At 42.6% G+C, this 20,877-nt stretch overlaps 1 protein-coding gene across 3 annotated transcripts in view; it reads right to left on the bottom strand.

The window, feature by feature from the left end:
* The window catches only part of KAT6B (lysine acetyltransferase 6B), a 110,154-nt gene extending 109,236 nt beyond the window's left edge, over positions 1-918 (bottom strand). The window contains exon 1 of one of the 3 annotated variants that reach the window (XM_048310555.1): positions 836-918. The gene's annotated coding sequence lies outside the window, so the exon portion shown is untranslated. The other 2 variants (XM_048310554.1, XM_048310553.1) reach the window with 2 other exon arrangements.
* Between the last annotated feature and the right edge of the window lie 19,959 nt (positions 919-20,877).

Below are 20,877 nucleotides of genomic sequence, written 5' to 3'. Positions count from 1 at the left end.
CATTCCCCCCCTCCCCACCCCATCCAACCCAGCCATCACCTCCTGCTGCTGCTCCCCCTCCCCTGCAAAACGCAGAGCATTGCAATGCATTTACCCAGCGCAAGTGTCTGCAAACACGTGCATCAGCCTCCAATGCTAAAGGAAAAAAAGTACCCAGCCTAGTGACAAGCCCCCTGCGCTGGGAGAGGGGAGGGAAAGGGGGTTATTATGGCAAATTGCAGCCTGTCACCCAATGCAAAACAAACCCCATCGCATGCTCCCTATTATCCCCCGCATAAACTCCTGGGAATCTAACCTCCGATGCAGGTTCCCCCCTTTGCTTGCAATGACCTCCTTTCTCTGCCCGTGTGTGTTTCTGCAGCAGCGGTTCCTGCGGAATGTGCTGCCCCTGAAACGCGATCGCGGCTCCTCTCTCTCTCGCTCGCTCTCTCCGCTCTGTCTCTCGCTCGCCCGCTCGCTCTCTCTCCTGGCTGCAACCAGAGCCAGGAACACAACAACAACACAGCCTCCCCCCACCCCCTTCCCCAAACACATACACACTGAAGAGACCCAGCCAGGAGAGCCAGACGAGCCGGGGAGGGGGTGGAGGGAATCCCCAGCCAGCGGATTGATTGCACCAGTTACCTTCCCTAAGCCCCTCCGCGAGAGGGAAAAAAGAAGATGAATACAGAGAGAATACCTTGTCTCCCCTCCTCCTCCTCCGCGGGGCTCCTCTTCTCACTCCAAAATACTAAAAGGTGGACGGGCAGATCAGACACACGCGTTCAGCTCTCGGCGGGGGAGGGGAGCCACGCGAGCAATTATCATTAATTTAGAAATTAAAACAGAAACCCACCCCAGACCTCCAGCCTCCCCGGTGCGGGCGGACGCAGATTGCGAGGACTGGTGCTAAGACACAGGACCTGATAACAGCTAATTGAAAGGTTAATCTACATAGGCTGTGACAGAAAAGGTCCCTCCCCACTTTTTTATCTGCTGTTGGCAAGTGGGAAATTGAGCTCCCCCCACCTTTTCTCCCTCAAAAAAAAAAAAAAAAAAAAAAAAAAAAAAAAAAAAGAGAGAGAGAGAAAGAAAAAAGAAAAAAATAGAAAAGAAAAAAGGAGAGAGAAAGGGGGAAAGGCGATAAAGTTTGGGGGGCGGCGCGTCCCCTGGGCGGGAAGGCGGCTACGGAGAAGTGGCCACCGGCGCCTCCCGGGGGCCCTTAGCCGCCCTCGGGGGGTCGCGCTGGGCTTTCCGTCCTACATGGGGCGATTTGAACTGTCTCGATGGAAGCACCCCCACAGGCAGCCTTTGGGGCTTGAACACTCCCCCGGGCCGGGGGAAGAGGGCTGTGCTTGAGCCGACCATAATTAGTCTGAGGGATGGAAGCAGCGTGAACAAATCACAGATGATGTCCTCCCATTGAGTTTGTACATGTAACAAGATGTTACGAGGGATATATTTTAAAGAACAAGGTGATAACACGTATAGACTTGAAGCTCGGTTTTCTCCATGCCGTCTTGAGCCGCGCTGCCAAAGGCCTCTCACCATGTTAAAGTTTTCAGTAATCACAGAATATGTTGAGTTGGAAGGGACCCATCAGAACCACCGAATCCTACTCCTGGGTTTTACTACTACTCGTGATGGTTTTCTCACCTATGGCCAGCAAACACCACTTTCCACCCAAACATCACTTTTCACGCGAGCATGGCATGACAAAATACCGTGGGATACATCCCATAGAGTACCACACAAGGGAGGGAAAGGCAGTCTACCTACCCGAGCATCTACACAAGCAGGCACAGCTAGACATTCCCCATCTTCCCAAACTTGAAACATGACTGTCCCAGAGGTCTCCTCAACATCCTTTTTTCCACATCTTATGGACGACATGTTGTGATAGATGCCTGTCTGCAAAGTTTTCTAAAAATATCTGGTCCCGAATAAGAAAATATTAAAGTAAAATTCTAAAAAATCTCCTTTTAGAGTGGATGGAAAATGATCTTCTACAATAAATTATGAGGGTCTTCCCTAGATGATGTGCATGTAGACTAGTAAGGAAACAAAGTTTCCATAATAAAAAAATAAGCATTAAGGTTCAGTGCAACTTCTTTTGGAGTCAATTGCTGGAGATACTGTCTAAGGAAACTCTTTGGTGATGTTTCAGAGAACTGTAAAATTGTATGACCTACTTACAGAAAGCTACTGGGTGAAAATAATATTCCAGCATGTATCTATCACACCATAACCATTGACTGAGGTTTTAGTCTTTTAACTGCCAGATACAGCCTTTTAAACATAAAGAGGGAAATTGAAATATGTAGTGACCTAATGCTTGTTGGAGAATCCGTCAAGGTTCATGTATTATGCAGAACCTGGCTGTGATTTAAAATAGTTTTTAAATTATTGGAAATGTTATAAATCATTTCAGCACAATTTGTAGCAGAGCGTCACATTTGCAACACTATTCTGAATGTTGTGTCAACATTTCCATCAGAAACTTTTTTTTCTTTCCGGGAAATTTACAACTTGGTTAGTGGTAAAAACATAAAAATAATTTCTTGAAACTGAAACTTGGCATGGCCACATCCCAGTTCAGGAAACAAAACACTGGAGATAACTTGATAATCTGTTTGGCCACTTTGAAATTATGAGTGTGTTGTGAAGACATAAGTAATAGCACAGAGAAAAATCATTAAAATATCTGGTTTAAATAATTCCATTCTTTCTTCTCAATTTAATTATTTTCCTAAAAATAGATTTTTATAGGATGATATGTCATTGGGTGTTGTGTTCCAGTTTTTAACATATTCAAGAACCTTTTGTTTGCAGAAAGACTCCTATGGATCTTGACATTTACAGGTGTACCCAATATTATGTAAATTGTGAAGTTATGCACATGAACCTCTTTATACATGAATCATTGTCCAGCAAACTCAGATCCACTGTCTCTGTAAATTATCCTGTTTTCCAAAATTATAACTTAAAAAGAGCTGCATCATGGCAATGTAGTGCAGTTCAGTTTGAAACAGTGCATGTCACATAGAGAAACCTAAGTACCTGGAACGCTTTGGATCTGAGAATGTCTAATATGTTGTGTGCATTTTGGTTTGTCATCTAGATAAGAAATATTTTTGGTTTATTGTATGAAAACACCCTCAAGCCTATATTAAAAATATCTATGGAAAAGTAATAAGCCCATCAAGGAAGTTAGTGTAAGCAATAAAATTTACACTTCAGTATGTCTTTTATGGGCAGACTTTGGGGGATTTCTCTCCCATAACTCCTACAAACTGATGAAGTACAACTAATTCCCCCAAGCAGTAACAGGTGTCTAAACACTTATACACTGAATACACCTACTACACCTGCTAAAAACATGTCCTTAATATTAAAAAGGAGTATCTAAATTTTCACATCTTCTTTTAGAAAGAACTACTTTGACCCATTTCACTTTGTTCTATTAGTCTCTTAGCTTTTATTACATTTTAAATAATCTTATTTGAAGGATTTTCACCCCCCACACTCCCCCCATGGAAAAATATGTATGACTGCACATCTATATTGTAGTATATGTAGTAAGCATATGCTTCTCTCTGAAAGTCCTTCGAATTATTCTAAAAATGCACTAACACTGCTATTTTTGGATCACAAGTGAGAGAAAGCAAGAAGTTAAGGGCTATGCATGGTCTGAGTTAAATTCAGTTCTCAAAAATCAAAATCTGAAAATTGCTGTATGTATGGCTGTGATGTAAGACATGCTGGAGACTACTGCTTAAATGAAGCCCAGACATGTGCACAACAAATTCATCAGCGTACAAAGAAGAACACCAAATTAGAGTTTGAACACTTGTTCAAAATCAGTAAGAAAATTCTTGTGCATGAAATTACTGCCATATTAAGAATTTCCCTGTGAGGGCTTTAATACTGTTGCAGTTCCATTAGAACTAGTGGGGCTGTTACATACTTAGAAACAATTATGTAGTTGTCCATGTTGGTATGGTGACAGATCCCTATTTATCTTTAGGGCTGGTGGAGGGTAAAATCTTGGTTCCCATCAAAGTCTGGCAAAACATCCTCTGACCTCAACCAAGCCAGGATGTTCCTTCTATTATTACCACACATAACCACATATATGACTACAGTCACCTGGAAATCACATCCCCTGGCATATGTTGTTGAAAGAAGTGACCTTGGGGAGAAAAGTCATCCCAAGAGTGCAGCAAGTTTCTTCTCAGCTTCTACAGTCATCCTGAGCATGTCCCTGCCTATGAGCTGAATGCATAAATTCTTTACCTACACCACCTCCTCCACTTAGCTCACTTGCCAGCAGCTTCCCTGCAACCCTAACCTTCAACCTCATATTCCTTCTGGACTAAAACAGCCTTTTTTTTTTCCTTTTCTTTTCTTTTTCTTTTTTTCCCAATCTGTGATTTTTTTCCCCAGCCTTGTATATTTTAATTTAATCTGAAAGATTAATCCATGAAACTAAGTCTACTCCTCTGAACAAAAGCAGAATGCCTCTTGGTTTGTGTATGAGGGTATGCATTGCTGCACACAACAGAGCATCACTGCCCAACGTAAGCACTATAGATTATATTAATATATACACTCATATATTTACACACAAAGGGAGTGACCTGTGGGCATGTTTTCTGATCATTCACTGTCTCATCTATTACATTTAATAAAATTGAATAATAGTATAAAATAGTCTCCTGCTGCCATTTTACTGATTCGGCGCTTTTTAATTCCTGAAACTAGCAGATTATAAGGTAAATGCTATAGCAGTCTCAACTCAGGAGTTGTAATTGGCATAATACTGTAATTTGGAAATAAGTGTTTGTGGTAGATCAGCTGTCATCCCACAGGGATGGAGACAGTGACTGTTTATAATAAATCCCACATGTTCCTTTCTACTCTGGCAGATATACCACGCTGCTATATCAAAGTACTTTACAATCCTTAATGAATTAGTTCCTGTAAGAGCTTTGTTAGGTGAGTGTGTACTATTTCTCTTGTTCTCCAACCAGAGATATACAAAGCATAAAGCTTTGGTTAGAAGAGGATGCTGGCTTCAGGAAAAATCTGGGCACCTGAGTTCCAAGGCTTCTACTCTGGCCACAAGAGATCCGGTTTCAGAGGTCCTGTGCTAGTCATGGAGAAGAAACTGCTGGCCTGTTAATGCACATTTGAGACCTTAGCAGGAGCACGTCTTTTTGCTGCATTAACTATGCTGCATGTTAAAGAAGCAATGGGATAAACAGAATTTGGGAGTGCAAAGGAAAAGGCTAAAAGCAAAAAAGGAAAAAAACAGGTGGCTCTTATACATGACAATGTCTATAAGATGGTGTCTTTCATATACACAGTATCTCACAGTACTTGATGTGGAGGTTCTATTTATGCATGATAAAGGATTAGTAAGTGATTAATAGATGTTTTAATAAATGCCAATCAATTATTATGTATCCAGTGGGTCAATAGGGTTTTTTACAACAATAGCTCATCGTCTGAAACACCCTACCAATGTACTTAACTTTTATATGCTTTACATTGAAACACCTGCTAATCTTGCGTTAAACCTCCCAAATGGAATCTTAATATAAAATGTGACTCAAAACAAATTTGCTGGAGAAAAAAGGATTAGCACCTAGGCTCCACAGTAAATTGTTAGTTATAGCTGTACTGGATTTAAGTTTCTCCTTTTGCCATGTAAAAGGCACTGATATGACAGGAAGCATTTTGCTGCTGAGTACAAGAGTGGTGTTTTCAAGGCTGATCCCAAGAGGAGGGCTGGGATATTGCTGGACACTGTAGCAACCAGCATCACTGAACTTGATGCAGCCTTGTGTTTTTATACACATTTACAGTAATACTTTGTGAGGGCAGTTGATGAGATAAAGGATGGAATTGAAAATGAATAAAGATCAGTTCTCTCAGAGGTAGTGAAAGCTGCCGTAATCAGGGGCTGCTCAGGTCCCTCTTGCTACTGTCTTGCTGCGTTTAGTTAGTCTGGTGAAAGGGGAGGATGCTGATGTTTGCAGGGGCCATTTTAACACCTCATCTTGTCTTTGGGAGCTTTAAAGTAATTAATTCTCCAATCATTACCGGTTGACTTTGTCGACAGGTTTAGGTTTCCCTCCTGCTGTTCCCTTTGGGGATATTGGGTTGTCACTTTATGAGAGGGGGGATTCATTTTAAGGTTCACACCAAATACCTTTCACAGCTTTTCAACAGCTCATTGTGTTCTCCATACTGCTGGAATATTCTCTTGGTCTCTGTTTTAATGAACATGACATATATGACTTTTTCCAGATCCAACTGGACAAGAAGGGGGGAGGGAGAAGGGGGTAAGCTTCTCCAAAAAGGCAGATAGCACCCTTGCTAAGCCCTTCAGATGAAAAGAGGGCCATCCCCAGTATGTAGAAGTCAACAAAAGAGACTGCAAAGGCAGTTTTGTTAATAAAGTTACTTTGAGCTGTGAAGGTATTCTGACAGTCCTTAATGTAACTGAATGAATCCTCACAACTTCCAGCTATGATATGGGTGTACTATATTATAGTTCAGTTTTAGCCAGGGGAAAATTTCCAGATTTGTAGTTGCAATTTTTTATTGATTAAAGATTGCCAAGAAACATGGAGAGACGAAGGTAGGAGAAAGCTTGACCATATTCCTGTTAATCCTATTCTCATCCAGTTTCCACTATATATATTTTTTAAATCCTATTAATAAGCTGAAGAAATAGTAATGACTGGAGAGGCTGCTACCAGCCACATAATTTGGAGACTTCTGATGATGCCCAACTCTTGGTATACAACAGCACCAGAGTTCCAAGAAATGTGACCGATAGGCACAACAGCGACTTTTCAAACTCAATGGACAGTGAAAACCCTCACCTACAGCAAAGCTGGCTGGAGCACTTCCCCTTTGAACTCCTGCTCAGCATCTCCTGGCACACCAACATTCTCACTAGGGGTGGGAGTTTGGGAAATAATCCATGTGGCAAACTAGCTCTGAAATTGCTGAGCCTAGGCTTAGAAAAACCTTAGGTCTGCTCTGTAATGTTTGGAAATTGAGCAACATCCACTCTAGTCTTTTGTTTTTGCAGCTTGAACCAAGAGGAGTTTGACTGTTGTCAAGGACCACACTGCTATCTCCAGCTGGATTTTCAGTGGTGTCTGTATGATGTTTTCTTTACTTTCTTTGTTGGCAGCATTAGTTGTGAAGTTCCCTTGCTAAATAAAGCTCTGACTGCACAAACAATTTATTTCAGTCACTTCCCATAGCTGCCAGTACTGGAGCAACTCAAGCTCTGTTAGCTAGGCTAGAAGGCCTGTCAGAGTCAGGTGGCAATATACCACATCATTTCAAATACCCTTTCAGGAACCTTTAGATCTGCTCAATGCTCCCTTAAAAATCGCCACTGGCTTGCTTGTATTAGGGCTCCCAACCTGACTAACTCTGGTTGTTAAATTATTGTCATGCACAGAAGGATTTTGTATTAAATATCCTTTGGGAAGGAAAATCTGAGTGAAAATGGATTTGGAGGGCAGGGGAGACTTGTTTTTCTGTGTCAGGTAATATGAAAATGTGAAGTAGTAGCTAGGAAGAACCAAGGTAATAACATAACAGTGCTGGAAACATGAAGTGTCTTCTTCATATGCATAGAACTACACAAACTGTCTCCTCAGGGATACATAGGAGAGGTAGCTGATGATTTATCAAGATGCCAGTTGCATTATCCAGCATAATGAAGCCCTTTGTTTATTTAATTAAAAAATAAAAAAAAAAAAGGAAGTTCTACTTCTCAGCTGATGGCAGGACCTGGGCAAGCGGTGAGCGTGTTTCCTTAGCACTGGCCAGATCCCCTCTGTTATCCCAATATTATTCCCCTTTGTTATTCGATATCCCACAGTGCCAGCTAAGTCAGGAGTTGTCACACTCCTCACTGGTGCAGCAGGATACAAAATAGCTGGGGGTGGGGAGGAAGACTGGAATGGTTAGGAGGTGGAAAGGAAAAGGCCCTTTTTTTTTTGTGAAAACAGTAGCACCAGCTGCATCCTGCAAGTCGCTAAATTAGCCAGTCAGTTGTTTTTCTTTTAATTTTTGTGTGAATTCAAGAATAGGTTGTGGATGTCTTGGCAACTCATGAATGAGGCTCTTTATGAAAGAATTCACCTTGCAGAGGGGCTGCTGTCAGATGCACAAGCCTCTTTCCATTAATTAAGCTGCAGAACATCCCCTCTTTTTTTCTCCCCATCCCTCTCAACGCCTGGATAATCAGACCTTGTGTCTTTCCATAACATCCACCACTGCCTCTCTCGCTCCTCACAGTATTTCACCCACTCTGTTAATTCTGGGCTGCCAGATTTTCTTTTTTTTTTTTTTAACACAGCTTATTGCTGCTAAGTGAGATATCATGCTGCCTGAGCTAATAACCAAGATGAATATTCTGCTCCACTGCAACTAGTAGCATTCTCTATGCATTATCTTCAGCTGAAGGGTGGCCTAAGAGCAAAGTTGGATATTTTCAAAAGCTCAGCTGGGAGTTAATCAACTCTTATTGTTTTTTGACAGGAGCTGGATGCTTAACTTGCACCCAGTGAGTCATCCCCTGGATTGTCACTCACACACAAACAGCCCCACAGAAAGTGCAAAGAACTTTTCAGACATGCTAGAAATGACCTGCCATTAAAAGTGTATAAGCTAAACTGTACTGGGTTAGGGAGTGATTACAGATGTAATTATGCCTGAGCAGTCTGGGGAGAGAAGGTGGGTACCAGGAACCTCAATCAGTTCTCACTCAGCTTTGCTGTGGTCTGTACAAGATGTGTAACTGCAACTGAATAGTCTTGAAGGTTTTAGTGGGGATACTCACATGTGCATTTACGAATTTACACACCTGCTTCAGGGAATAATCCCAAAATTTTTTAAAAATGAGGAGCTGACTATTGTACCTTAAGTGTTTGCATATTTGGGCTTAATTCTGAATGCTGGTTTAAAATCCCAGTCATTAGGATTAAAAAAATATGTGTATGGTATAAATGACAGGCTGTTATAAATGATCTGTTCGTTTTCCTTCACTTCCAAGTAATGCTGAACATTAATTTCCTGCAAATGAAGCAATGTGAAGTAGAGAACACCAAATAATTAATCTTTGGAAACTCTGGACTAAATTAAAATAATTTAAAGTTAAATAAAGAGCTCATCTGTGGCCCCAGTGCTCTTTCTGGGAAGCAAGGGATACATAATAGCATCAAAAAGAAAGCAAATACTAAATTACCTAACAGAAAAGGAATCTACAAATATATGTAATAAATTCCCACATTACATCATAAAACTAACTTTCTCACAAATGCTATCATTGCAAATGCCAAGGCACATAGGAGACCTTTCAATTAGTAGTAAAAGTGAATAAGCAAGTGGGAAATTATTTGCATTGGACATATGTATTTTCTATTTTGGGGCTTGCTGGCCTGTTTGAGGGATTTTTTAGATATCATCAAATTATCTATCAGATTACAGGTTTTCCTGACACTGAGAATTGGGTGGGGTAGAATTTGAAATACCATTTAAATGGTAACCCAGAAATTCTCTTTATTAATTCAGGCAGCACATTAAAGAATGAGCACTCAGGATAAACTTCATGCTTCCATTAGCAAAAGTTGACTTTTTAATTCAATGCGGTAATTTGGTTAAAATTAAAATATAAGTATAGTTGAAGAGTTATCTGTAAAATGAGAATATTCAGGAATATAAGAAAAATAATTCCATCTTTATTAGATCCAGCAAAAATGAATGTCTACACTTCAGAAAGGACAATAAATAAACCTACTAGTCCTTTGTTTCTTTCAGAGTTTCACTTGGCTTTTTATTTTTGTTCAGTCTTTCCTTGGCTGCAAATCTACAGCCAGCCCAAACTATCAGAGACACATAGTCTAATGGAAAATAATATGGTGAAGAGATGAAATACAATAGTGGACAGCAGGATCTTTTGAGTTTTAAAGCCATGGCATTGTCTCTAGATATGCCGAAAGCTTCTTGCTACAGTTTTCTTGTTTGTAAAATAGGAAAGATAATAACCTGCCTCGTGGTAAAGCCCAGAAATGCTCATGTCTGTATAAATGCTGAGGGTTATTAGAGGGAAGATGTTCAGCTTGGGAGTGGGGTTCTGAATATAGTGATGAACCCACTCAATTTCAATTGCTGCATATGAGCTTCTTTCTTCTTGTAACAATTAACCTCTTAGAAAAGAATTAACACTGAGTTTACATGTTGACTCTATAGACATTGGATAATTGCTTTTTAAAAAATCATCTATAAGTCCAGGAAATTACATTTCTCCTTTTGCTTCTAAAATTACAAACTTCTGACTTCCCAGCTGGTAATGCAAGCAATCAAAATCAGGTCTCTTGAGTGCAGTTGCATGACACACATGAACAACAATCTCATTTCATAAAGAATTAACCCACAGCCAGCTATGTTAACTGGCTCCAATTCATGCCCCAAAGCCCACCTGATCCAAGCACTGTAGTTCCTGCTTTACACAGGCAGAAATGTGCTGGTGAAATTACAGCAAACCTTCTTGGAGTCCTACCCTAACAAAGCTCCCTGGCAGAGGGAAAGAGTTTGGAGTGAAGCACCAAACTGAAACCCAGAAGCTTTGGCTTCATTTTCTGTCTTTGTTACAGGCTGCCTATCAGCAAGCCAGTCACTTAACCTCCCTGAGTTTCATCTTCTATCATACAGAGCCAGTAATACCTCCTTTGGCTGTCTTTTTGATCTAGAGTATAAAGAAAGTGACATTATCCCCTCCCCCAATCTCAGCTAAGACATCTAGGCACTACGGTGATTCTAATCAGTAACAGCATTAACTACTGTTTAAACAGAAGGACCTACTTCAGTTTGAAATTTCCTTGATTTTATCTAGTTAAAAATCTCTTCATAATTTCTCTGATGTTTTTTCCTCCTTTTTGAGAGAAGGTAGGAGGAAAGAAGTGACTTGTTTTGGGTTGATGATTTAGTTCTGTAAGTGCTCCAAGTATAGGGTCACAGCGAAGAAGCAGAGAACATTGATCCAAATGAGGAAAGCTTGGTAAATTTCATTTCTTTCACCAGGACCTCTCCTTAAAATGTGTTTTTCAGAGCTTAAATTTAAAGTTAATGCCAAATGAAAGTCCAGAGCAAATGTGTAACTCAGTTGTGCCCTTTTCTCAGTGAGCTACCTTAATGTGACATGGGTGGAGGTTCCCTCAATACATCCCCAGCATTTCATAGAATACACACCTTGCAGCTTCCTGGTATTTTTTCTTGATGCTCAGTCTAAATCTTTCTCTAATGTGTTTCAAGCCATTGCAACCTTAATTACAGTCCTAAATCAGTTCTTCTTCTTAGTGTGTACTGCAAATAGTTATCTTGGGTAGCAATTGCCACATATCTCACCAGTAACCAATTAAGCAACCTGTAGCCACTTTCCTTTCAGTTTTGAAATACTTTTTAACTGAAAGATTCAAACAAAATACACCATGTTCAGTAGTGCCAAAGACTGCCATTCAGAGGGCTTTGTGCTACACTATCCTGTCTGGAGAAAGGTTATTCATACATTCAGAAGACTGAATTTGCAGGCACATGTTTGTGTTCAAAACTTCTAGATTGACAACCCTTCAAATCCAGTTGCCTTCTCTTGGGACAGGAACACGAACTTTTCTCTTTGATTTGAGAACTGACACCACTGTGATCTCCATCATGAGTCTAGCAATATTAAAGTGTGCTGTTCTTTACAGGCAGACTGCTTGAATTGAATGGCTACATGTTGACCTTGGGGGAGTTGCAGGGGTATGTGTTTGTTTGGTTTTTAAATTCATCTTCCCCCATCTTTAAATTCTTCCCCAGGTTGTGGGGAAAGAAGCTTTTAGACAGTGCACAATACATGTGGATTTGAGCAACAGTAGATTTCAGCAGCATCTTATATTTTTCAAGACTGCTTTATGAAATGATGAGGCTTAGTACAGCATTTTTTTTAGGATCAAAAGATGTGACAGTTCACAAAATACGCAGTGAAGAAACAAAATCATTCTCCACACACCAAGAAGCACCCCTACCTACCAGAATCCCCTGGTAAAGATTTCTTTAGCACAAGTCCAGAAAATTTGCACTCCACACTGTGCACATACTTCAAGACAGACAGGTGTCTGCCAGCGACAAAAGTCTGTCTTCTCCTATGAAGAATTACAATGGAGTGAAGAGTCATTGCTAGTTCAGCAAAAAGGGAGCCTGTGTGTGATGTGCAGCTCAGCTGAGAGGCATCGGAAGGACTCAGTAAGAGCTGGAAGGTTCCTCAGGCCTCCAGCCTGTGCTTCTGCCTGCCCTGATCCCCAGCTGCACTGCTGGGCAGAAGCAGCCTGTCACTGCTCTAGGTACAAGGCTTCTCTCTTATATGGGCAGCCCTATGGCTGTATTTAAGAAGGCAGGATTATTATTTCCTATGGCTGGACTGAGATAACCCTCCTCAGAGACAAATACAAGCACGTGTGACAGAGACAGATGAGTTACATCAATTCAAGGAAAGAAAAACAATTTTATGATCAAGCAACTGAATTGTTTCTAATTAATTAATGATCTATATTTCATACTGCTGAAGCAGAGTCTGAGACACACTAGAAAAAATCCTTCATGGGGCCCATCCTAATAGCGGCAAGGGCATTGAGACACAGATTACATTATTAACAAGCTTTTTGGAGTTTGTAACACATCCCTTAGTTTCATTCTTTTGTTGCTGGGCACACACAATGAGAGGTTGGTACCATCAGGGAGCAGCAAGGGTCAGTTGCTCCCCGCACCCCAAGAGCCAAAGGGTATCCCAGGAGTGGCAGCAAGGGAGCAGGGAAGGGCAGACCCCAATATTTTAACCGAAAGTCAAACTCACCAGGCAAGCCTGGGGTGATGAGGCAGGTGCGAGGTCAGGCCTGGCAAGATCTGTATTGGGCACGGTGATCCTTGGCAGGTCCATGGTGATGAGGCAGGGCCAAAGTCAAGGCCAAGCTGCAGAGTTGGTGTGGACTGAGACCTGGAAAAACAGAGCCCATAGCCAGGAACAGGCCCGGCTGCACCTAAGCTCCTACTACAGAGCCCAGGGTTGAGCTGGAATGGGGCTCTGGGACAGGGGTGGGGTGATGGGGAGGCTCCAGCTGAGACTGGTCAGGGCTGTTAATGCTCTCCCACAGACATGCACTGTATCCCCAAGTTTAATTGGTAACTAAATGACATGAAGAGTGCCATATATTGGCCTGCCAGAGAGAGCAGGGCTTTAACGTTACACAAATAATAATCTGATCCTACAAACCCATGTATATGTCATTGAGATCTTATTACGGCCTGGGTAAGAGGATGCTGGGTGTTTGCACTGATGAAGCTATTTCAGTATGATAAGCTGCACTAAGTGGGCTCAGTTTTGCATCAGTGGAGTGTATTTGCATATTGCACTGCCAGGGAAAAGAAAACCTTACATTTTGCAGGAGTTTGCCACGCACAAAAATGCCACTGCAAATATATGAGTATGTGAGTAGTTCCCATGAAGGCAATACTCCATGGAAGGTGCTAGCAAGGGTGAATTAAAGGGTCTGTAACATTTCCAGGTTTTGGGATGCTCAGTGGAAAATTCATCCATATACTTTCAGGACTTTTTACAATATCCGTTGCCTTTTGATATATAACATTTCACGTGGAAAAAGACTGGCAAGTATTTTCAGCTATAAGAATTCAAATAGGCTTTTGAAAGTATCATTATTAGAACCAGCCTGAAGTCCAGCCAAATATTCCTATTCTCTTTCACTTCAACCCTTGATATATGCTTTCCTGTCAAAAGGACACCTGGAAGAAGTTTTTATTTTTTCCTACCAGCTGCTGATTTCTGAGTTTGGTGCTTGTTCATTTGGTTTTTTGGGGGTTTGTTGGTTTTTTTTTTTTCATATGTTTCAGATTTTTTTCCCATTTTATAGGTTTTGAAAATGGACAGAAGAAGCCAAAATGTATCCTATATTTTCAATTCTATGTTGTATTTTGCATTTTTGTCTTAAAATTCTCCCGCAAATCTAATGCAATCTTATTCCTAAATTAATACAATTATTTTAAGGCAGGACCTTGAAAAGCTGGCACTACACGTAAAAATCTAAGAAGACAACTTCTATACTAAAAACTAAACAACTTAATATCTCTATAAAATTGTAGAGACATGCTCATGCATGCATATGCACACATATTTTTGGTGCAATGAGATATGGTTTTTATGTAGGCTATTAAAATAATGTAAACAATCTAAACAAAGCAGATTACCAGCAAAACATGCAGCAACAAGTTTAAGATCTCACCTGTATTCTCTAAGTAAGTTGAGAAGAGAGTCATAACATGAAAAATTTCTTTCTGCTCCTACAATGTTTGTGTTCAACACTATCTACAAAAGAGATTTGGGGGACGGGGGAGAGATCCTAAGGCTCCATGGTTGTTTCTCCAGCCAGATTCAGGCTGGGTCTTGTTTGGCTGCAGTGTAAATGCACCTTTCACAATAGGCACCAAGTCTGAACGAGAGACTCCCCACATACCTTCAAACAGCAGTTCTGACAGAGACACCCGTGTGGGAGAGGACTTTAGGCATCTGTTGCGCCCTGGAATTTAAGCAGAACCTCTGATAGAAACCAATAGCCCAGTTCAAGTGCTCATCCCTCCCCTAGCCATCCTGGAAATGGAGCAAACAGAAGGGACCCTCTTGTGAGCAGCTCAGCACAGTCCAGCAGGACGGTGCCAGTGCAGAACAAAGTGTTACCTCCGGGCACCTCGGGAGGAAGGAATTAATAAACAACCTTACCCACGAGCTGAGAGTGCAACAGTAACAAAAATGAAAGTGATTGTAAACTGTGTTAATGCATGGATAATTCCTGTAGCAAATTGAAGGCACACAAAACATTGCTTTGGTGAATGGCATAGAAAAAGCCTGTCAGCTATAGGTGTCAAATATATCCTTTGCAGTTTCACTGAGGCATTTTGCAGCAAAACAATCAAGACAAATATGGAGATCCAAATTATGGAACAAGAATCTTCTTGTATTGTGGTGCTAGGAGTTCCCTGCCAGTTTGCTTTGCAACATTCAGGTTTTTTACACTGTGCTGGGACTGTCTGAAAGCTCAGATCCCAAGTAAGACCCCAATCCAGCTGCCAGGTGAGGGCACAGGGGCTGCATTGGTGAAGTGGAATCATTTTGTCACTTAAACTGTGCATGTACAGAAAGAGCTTGGTGTTTCGTTTGGGTTTGTTTTTTCTTTTTCTTTTTTCAGTTTTTTTGTTTGGCTGTAACAATGTGCTTCATTTCTGGCTGATCAGCTTCTGTGCTTTAATATTGATGGCTCTGCAGTTGGACTCCCCAGGTGGTCATCCATCTCACATTCTGCACAAACACAGGGTCCTCTCCATGCCATATCCACGAGAATGTTCACCAGCAGGTTCTGAGTAGCCTCATGATTTCGTCATACCCCATAGGTTTGGAAAAATCATTTGCTGGACCACCAGGCCACAAGCAGCAGTTATATCTGGCAAGCTTAAATCCAAAAGGGAAAACTATGGGATTTAAAGCCATCAGGGACTATTCCACACCACATAGCAACTTTCTGACTTACTCCATGCTTCAGCAAGGGCAAACAGAGAGATGAGGGCCCTGTCTGAGGGCCCTGAGAGCATGTCCCCTCCTGGCTGTTCAGCTGTCTGGGCTCAGGGCCAGCCTGGAGCTTGCAGAGCTGAGAGCTGCCCCATTCCTTTGCTGGCCTTGGACACAGCCAGGGTTGACACCACTTCCTGTGGGACCTGCTTTTAAGCTGAGCTCCTTCCATCAGGCCCCCATCTGAGCTAAAGCTCCTGCTGTGTTGCAGTCATGCCTGTCCCTGGCTTTGGACCCATTGCTCCGGACCTAGACCCTGACCTGGAGATGACTTCCAGCCTGGTCCCAGACCTGCCTTATCACCAGGAACCTGCCTGGTGTTCACAGGGCTGTGCCTGATCCTCGCTAACCCCACTGGACCTGCCTTGCTTGGCTCACCTGGGGGCTGTGGGACTGGTGAGACTTCTGCCCTGCTGGCTGTGTTGGTGTGCTCAGCTTCCAGCTCGCCTTTCCTTGCAGAGAGCCAGCTCTTGCTGCTTCCTGACAGGCTGTTCCTCTCAAAATCTCCACAGCTTTTAAAGACTGATGATCTCAGCAAAAATGTTAACCCATTCTCCTTCACAGAAGAGCAGAAATGGTGGATTCATCCAGGAATCAAACCTACTGCTAATAATACTGAACCATGGAAGGAGAAAAATTAATAGTCTTACATTGTTTCCACTCTCTCAGGGATAAGAATGCTGGTCTGGAAACTTTGGGAACTCTTTTTCTTAGACCTCCAGCCTTTCAATACACAAAGTCTAAAGGTGTCCTGGAAATGATGCCATGAATTCACAAGCAGAAGAAAATAACTTGTGTGAGTAGTGGCACGTAGAACTCTTGCAGTCAGTGGATCTTTCCGTTTTGTGCCCTGCAGCCCAACATTGCAACTTGTATCACACAGGCACCATGAAGAGCATCACTGCGCCAGCAAGTGGTATGAGACTAAAAAAAAAGTTTAAAAATTGCTCTCTGAACAGTAAGTAAGACAGACAGGGTCTGGGGAAGCTGTGGTCAACCCATCAGGATCCTCTTTTCTTCTTCTCCTTCTTTCCTCTCATGCCTTCCTCCCTCTGCCCCTGCTGATTTTGCTGGAGACTCGGCCCTGTTTCTGGAAGAAATCTATTTGTGCCTACTGCTAAACTCTGCAGCAGCTGCTCAGACCTTTTCCTACCACTGTGTTGTGATGCAGTCATGATTTTACCAGAAAAGTGGTGTTCGCCTGCCATGAACCCGAAAGAGTTCAACACTGATTAGGAAGGAAGGCTGGCTGGCAGGCAGGCAGGCAGCATGACTGACTAAGCCTGGTTTCCTTAGGAACCCAGACTGAAAAAGTGAGAAAGTAAGAGCATGTGTGTTCTGGTAGGCAGTGAATAATCCATTAAAACTCTTAATTAAAAATTTAAACATGTGTCTGCTAATTACATCACCCTTCTCCTGCCCTCAAAAAGCAGCAAATGAGCATGGTTGCACACCTGCCTGTGTGTTTATTTCCTTAGGATGCTGCTCACTTGCTCAGCAACACAAATACCAGCTCAGGTAGCAGCTGCCATTGTAAAAACATTCTGGGGAAATGTGATGACAAATATTTTCTTTTTGTTAATGAATGGCCAAACTGTTCACAGAAATCCTGCTCACTGTTGCTGCATGTCCTGAATTTGTGGATGTTTTTCACGTAACACTCCTGATGCTATGAGTTCTATCTCAGGCAGGGCTATTTAATGCCAGCAATACACACTTGGCTGACCAGCCACCTGAAGACCTGTGAACAGAGAAAGAGATGGGGTAAATGTTTTAAAAAGCAGGCTGCAAGGATATGGAAATGAACATTGTCTGTAAACTTCAAAACTGCAGAGAATGGTCTGCCAAGGCTCTGGACCCTCTGGAGATTCTCAGTCCTGCAGGGATAGTGTGGGGCTCCACATTTGAAGCACACAGGGGTGAGGAGCCTTAGCATGGTAAAGGGACAGCTCAGATTAACCGTTATCCATGCAAATGGCCACTCCTAGCAAATGAAACCTGCTTCCCCCTCTGTAAGTTACCCTGCAGAGAATCTCCTCTGGTATACGTAGCCTCCTCAGCTGCTCTGAGTGTGCTGGGTTGCAGCCACTTGACATTGGGCCACAGCCTCTGATTTGGGAAGGCTGTTTTATTCACTGCCTAGAGGAGTAGGATCATGTTCAACATTGCTGTTGTTATTTATTACAGTCATGAATTTGGCAGGAATTAGCCAGATTCTGGCAGGTAGCGTATGTCTCTGTATATCAGCATAACTGTGCTGCGCTATAGTGGGTACACTGGGTGAAAAATCAATTCCCTGGTTTTTGGCTCCTGTCAAAACAGGCAGAGGCCAGAGGGCATGTGTGTCCACTGGCACACATATGGACACTCTCACCAGATGCTCACCCAGTATGCTCTCCTCGGGACCTGCCTTTACTCCATGGTCCTGCTGTGGCATAGACTGCTGAACCTCTTATGAAAGCGTCCAGCTGGGATGTGGGTTTGTTTCCTTGGGGGTACTGAGAACCTTACTGGTACTTCTCAAGGCCCTCTTCGACTCAACCTAAGAAGGACACAACAGACAGTAAGAAACTCTGAGCTCCAACACCCCGACACTGTGCATCACTAACAAAGAACTGCCTCAAGACTGAATGACCTTATGAGCTTATCTTTAAAGTGATATTTTAATGCATTCACTGCCTGTTTTAAAGCTTCACAGATGATGTCTTGGGATGGCCGACTGGAGAAGGCTTCATTATCCTCAGAGGTACAGACAAGGAGACGGCTGTTCCACTGCTGAGTTTTCCATGTTGAGCTCACATTCATCCTAGATGGCTGGAGTCAGGCAACTCAATTTAGGGGCTGCCAGAATCACTGAATGATTTTTCATTGAAGTGAAGCATCTGTTATTGCAGGGTAAAGAAATTAACTGGTCCTTCCTTTGAAAAAATGGGGGGGGTGGTTAAAATCCAAGGTATATGTAGAGTTTAGGATGCCACATGGCAAATCTAGGGGCATATGAAATCCCCAAGCAAGGCCACAAGCTTAACTTGCTCTAGTCAGAAATATTGGGGCTGGCAGGATTTGGCTCTCATCACAAGAGAGGGAGCCCAGAGGTGCAATGCAAAATAAAGGCCTGTGTTTACAGGGAGTCAGCTCCCAATCCCAGGACTTGGTCATTCCCTGAAAGCTCATGTCTGCTCCTTTTGCCTTTTCCTAACTTGACAGGAGTGTGATGTGAGTATCTGTGTGGTTCACCTGGTAGAACTGTGCAGCCCTGCACTGCCCTGCTCTGTGGGGGTCAGGGTAAGGGAGCTGTGCTGAGGGAGCAGGTCGCTGAGGCGGGTGTTTGACATGGGCTCATCCGCCCTGCTAAATGCCCTCAGCTCACTCTGCTGGGCAACGCTCACTCTGCTGACCAGGCTGAGCTTTCTGTGTTGCTTTTGCCCGGCTGGAAGACTGGAGTGGCACAGCCCTTGAGGACAGCCTGAGGCACTTCACTGGTTTGTCCTCTCCAGCCCAGACTGGATGGCACAGAGCGAAGCAGTGTGGGTGGGAGCCAAGGCACAGGCACAGGGCCCGGGTTCCTGTGGGTCAGTGTCACCACCCTGTGTGGTGCAGTGGTGGAAGAGAAGCACCAAAAGCCTACACCAGAATCTGCTCTAGCTGGGAGTGGGAGGATGTGTCCACAGCTGGGCTCCCCAGACAAAGCTCAATTACTTCCCATTTGTGTAAAGAATGAGTGTGTTTAATCCATGAACAGTAACAACCAAAAAGTCATTTCACTGAGTAGCGAGATCATCCACCACTTGGGAGTACCCAGAACTATTTACAAAATGTTTTCATAGTTCAACAAGGAAGAGGCTGTGTATTTCTGACTGTGGAGCAGAAGGCAATCCTATAATAATGCCTCATCTTTACCAATCATTCCAAATTATTCACATGAAATATCCTGCTTTCTCTTTTGGACTGTAACAAAGCTCCTGTTGAACCAATTATTCACTAGCTATTCATGTATTGTCAAAAAGGAAATCACAGAAGCCTTGCCATTAGGAATAAGATTTGATTGGCAAGGCACATGGCTTTGGGGTGGGTTTGCTTATTCCACCTTTTTGCTCTAAAGCCATAGCTTTTAGCTGGTAATTTCCACTGCTATAATCTGATGGAAAGTGATAAAATGCATCAGACTGCAGTACTCAAATGAGAAAACACTCCAGATTAGTAGGAATATAATTATGTTTTTCATGACATTGATTTTTTATTTTCTAACTGATAAAAGTAAACAACTAAGGGGGGGGGGGGAGTGCCAAAAACCAACATTTAGACTTTAGTGGGATAATTAACTCAGCAATTAAACATATTTTGTATGCAGCATTTGTCCTCCAGAGCACACAGCATATGTGACGTTTGTCCTTCATTCAAATTCTTGCTTATTGCAATCTTTTTATTTCAGCAGGAGTGGCAGCCGGCGGGAGTCCTGCATGAAGGCCCCTTCCATGGTGCTTTACTTTTAAAGATGAGTATTCACAGCTAGGATTTGGAAGGAAAGGGGCAGCCAAAAAGAATCATGAAATGAGCAGAATTGAGAGGCAAGAGGCCTGTGCAACAGGCATTTGTTTCAGTTTTCTTTTTGCCAGTGATGTTTGGAGGGGAAATAAACTGAGCCCCTTGTGATCCTCTCTGCCCTGTGTGCCACCCAACAGCTGCACAGCTCCGCTGTGGTTGGGGCTGCAATGGCAAATGCCCTGTGCTCTGCTCCCACTCGGTATCACAGCATTGCGAGGGGCAGGTTATATCCACAGAAAATTAAAGAACAAGAATTAAAGCCAATTAAATAAAAGAGGCCAGTCCTAGGGCTCCCTGCTGGTACAACAGAGTTGATTTCTCACTGCTGTGTGAAATATAGGAAGAGACATAAGCAACAAGGGATTGCTAGAAATCTCACTAGCCTTTTTAGCACAGGACAGTTCTTCCATCCACAGTTCATCAAAGAGTGAGTGAGTCTTCAGGGAAGCTGATTTTCTCAGATTTTCTCCCCTGTGATACAGGGGAGATGTCCTCCCCACTGCCCCATCTTTATCTCTTTTAGAAAAATGAGGTCATTAGGAAAAAGTTCCTCATCTAGGATAAATAAAGCATACTCCTTGTGACTTTGTAGGTAGGATGAAGAGGGACAAGCAAACACTGTGTCAGGCAGAGGTGAGCAGATCTGTCAT

The sequence above is a fragment of the Corvus hawaiiensis genome, chromosome 8 (genome assembly GCF_020740725.1).
Source record: "Corvus hawaiiensis isolate bCorHaw1 chromosome 8, bCorHaw1.pri.cur, whole genome shotgun sequence".
In the NCBI taxonomy this organism is placed as follows: domain Eukaryota; kingdom Metazoa; phylum Chordata; class Aves; order Passeriformes; family Corvidae; genus Corvus; species Corvus hawaiiensis.
Note: the sequence above shows the minus strand (reverse complement) of the source record. Positions and strands in the feature narration are given on the sequence as shown.